This window comes from Austrofundulus limnaeus, unplaced genomic scaffold (genome assembly GCF_001266775.1).
Source record: "Austrofundulus limnaeus strain Quisiro unplaced genomic scaffold, Austrofundulus_limnaeus-1.0 Scaffold215, whole genome shotgun sequence".
In the NCBI taxonomy this organism is placed as follows: domain Eukaryota; kingdom Metazoa; phylum Chordata; class Actinopteri; order Cyprinodontiformes; family Rivulidae; genus Austrofundulus; species Austrofundulus limnaeus.
In genome coordinates this window covers 346,512-349,788 of record NW_013952617.1, presented here as the reverse complement: position 1 = coordinate 349,788, position 3,277 = coordinate 346,512, and the positions used below count along the sequence as shown (strand labels likewise).

Here is a 3,277-nt window from a genome sequence, read left to right as displayed (position 1 = left end):
AAAGTGCACAAGCTTCAAACTTCAGCGTTGGCTGCGATTTTGACGCTGAAATCGCGTTCGGTGTGAACGCACCATTATAAAGTGTGCAACTCTACATGCGGGGTTAAATCTGATCTAAATATGTCTTGTTGTCGTTTCATGTTTAATCCTAATAAATCAAAGATAAAGTCAGCACCATGACTGAAAACTACCTTCACTACAGCCCTTTTATATAGTCATTTGACCAATGGAAACACTGTGTTGTTACCTATAGGATAACAGCTTACAACCTTGTAACTTTGGCAACTGTTGGTGGGCCAAATCAAATGGCTTGGCGGGCCAAATTTGGCCCACGGACCCCACTTGGGGCTCCTCTGGTCTGGAGGGACTACGGATGTAAATTAGCCTTAGACTGAATCTGGTGCAATGCATCAAATGTTTTTATGTTTATGTTTTAATTGCACACTGTCCTGATTAAATAAACAAATTCAATTATCTTACAACTTTTATAAAGTATTAATATTCACTTACATATATAGGTCTAGATATAAAATTAGGCTATATTTACCTGCTCTGTTTTATCCATTTTTCTAATATTTTGTGTTTCCATGTTAGTATGACATGTCTCATTAACAGTATAAGACAACTAATTTTATGATGTGCGATTCCAACCAACGATGGTCCGGAGGAAGGAACGTCACGGTTTTGAATATTCAGCCACTCGCTCAAATTTGTCCCCAACAAAGGTATCCCAAACAGCACCRTTTTCCATTCTTTCCATATAAAGTCGCACATTTTTCTAAATGCCACCCCAGTTATCAGTAAAGTTTTTTGAATTGTTTTTGTTTTTTATCACAAAATAATGATTGTGATGTTTAGCATTTTTGTGGTTATGGCTGGAGTAGTTAACTTTTATAAAAAGTTTTTTTTTTACATATTTGTTTAAACTGTCACTAAATCCTGACAGAATATGAGACAGAAAAGATAAAAAGCTCTTCCCAGTGCCAGTGGTCCTACAGCCACTGGCAGTAATACACCTGGTCAGAAACAGCCAATCAGAATCAGGGGGATTGTCTAATCAGTGTCAATCACGCTTGTGTACGTGCTGCTCACGCCCTTTCCCAGCACAGCTCCTACCCTCCTTCAAGCTCAAGATTGCCTATGAGCTGCAGATGTGCCGATGGCAGAGAAACAAAAAAACGTGACACTTTCTGAAGTTTCTAAATGTTTATCTAAACTGTGTTGTAAATAATTTACATTTTTTTAATACTCTGTGTTTACAAATATCAAGTGTACAGRGGGCATCATGCCATGGCACACTTTTATTCATTAAAATGATTTATTCAGTCAAGCAGTTCATTTTGTATTTTTTTCAAGCTGAGAGTTATAATTTTGGCCACAAGATGGCGCCAAAGAAAACTGTTGAAAAGCTAGTGCTTTAGAAAAGCTTTRCTTGCCCATCACTACCAGTAGAATTCCGTATTTTTTATGTTGCTTTTTTCTGCCCCCTGAGATGCTGTCTTGTGCCCTCAACATGCTATAAATTAAAAATAAATTTTACTTTTCATCAGAGCATCCAAAATCTCAATGCCTTGAAATTAGCCTCTGTCTCTTTAAGAACCTCCTACCGTTTCCAACACTCCCACTTCAGCATGTCCTCCCACCAATGCTTCAGGGGAAGGGTACTCTGTGGGGTGGAAGCTCAGCAGCAGACTGAGCTCCAGGTTGGGGCAGCTCCATGTGGCCACCATAGGAGATTCAAGGATTTCTCAAACGTGCATAAATGAGGCAAAGCAACACTATGGGAATGTTTTTGATGATGTTGTAACATAATACCCCGCCAAAAAAATGTTATATATCAAACAATTTTCAGTTTTTATGTATGCTTTAGAACATAAATGAACTATTGGAAAAAGAAAAATGATTACCCTTAGAAAAACACATCTTAAGCATTCACTTCTTATGCTTTACTCTCTACTTTTTTATTTATTATATCTTAGAGGTACATTTGGTCACAATCCAGTAAATCAGGTTAAAAAGACAACTCCAATGTCCAATTATTTGACTTGAAAAAAAAGAAAACAGCTAAATACTATTAAAGTCAATGCTCTAGTGCTCTTTCCACTTAAAAATAAAAAAATACTTAAAAATTCTAGCTTTATCTCGTTGGCCTGACCAGCTGTCATGAAGAGAATGCACTAAATCCAGTGACAAAAATAAATAAAAAACTKAAAACTATTTCACATTGGAAGTATTACCTTTGGGGCCATATAAAATGTTAACGGGGGCCAGCTTTGGCCTGTGGACCGTGAGTTTGACACATGTTATAAAGCATGCAGTGGCCTTCAAGGTTTGAGAATGGCTAGTCCTGCTCTATACGCACTACAGAAACACATCAAGTTAGCATGACTATWCCACCAAGTTGTTTACAATGTAGCAAGGCATGTGAAAGGTCCTTATTGTGCATTGATTCRTCACTTTTGGTAACCACACCTTACAGATTCCCTTTCTTGTGATCAGCACAGCTAAAGGACTAAATGTTTAAGGTATGCGTGTATTTGACTATAATTGTTTTTTTTTTCCCCTGCCTCCTCCCAGACAGTCTGTAAAGAGTGAGTGAAAGCTGCTGGATCTGCTGCTTGGTTGGGTTCAGCAAGTGATGTGGACGGGGGAAAGGCCTGAGAGGGACACCCTGCCTGCTGAAGGGTCACTGACCAGCTTGGACCACACCACTGCAAATATGTCTTATACCGTACTTCACATTGAACAGGTCACGTCAAATAAAYGTGTTATTGCTGCTGTAAAGCTGTAACTTACTCTCTGAGAGCTGACCATTAGTTAAGTAAYCATTATGTTTAAGAAAATGTCTAAATCTGCTTCATGTAYTTGTGAAACACAGCAATGGCACAAACGCACGTTACATTTTACTGTGTGTGAACGAATGGTTTTAACTGTGTAAACGTTTATRTATATTTGTGTTCCTAATAAAACATTGTCATTTACTATTTGAGTGGAAGGTTCTATTCCCTCTTTTTGTAAGAATTTCTTCAACTGAACTGGAGGCACAGGATGATGTTGCTCCACAGACTGACCACTAGGTGGAGACATCATCCTGAAGTTGCACATTAATGATGTTCTCGCAAATAAATCCTGCTTTYACCATTCAGTGAACCATCTGATGTCAGATCTTTACTGTAGCAGAGGTTTTGAAGCATCTCAAACGTCAGTATGGGCTTGTTGCCTTGGTATTAATGGCTGCATGAAGGTTGTTTTAGTGAACAGTGATAGACATCATCTT

General features: G+C 38.2%; 1 long non-coding RNA gene across 1 annotated transcript; it reads left to right on the top strand.

Annotated features, from left to right (window-relative positions):
* The first annotated feature begins 633 nt into the window (after nt 1–633).
* LOC106525170 (uncharacterized) lies at nt 634–2,982 on the top strand. Its single transcript, XR_001311084.1, has 2 exons — nt 634–725; nt 2,578–2,982. It is a non-coding gene; the product is annotated as an uncharacterized LOC106525170 (long non-coding RNA).
* The last annotated feature ends 295 nt before the right edge of the window (nt 2,983–3,277 follow it).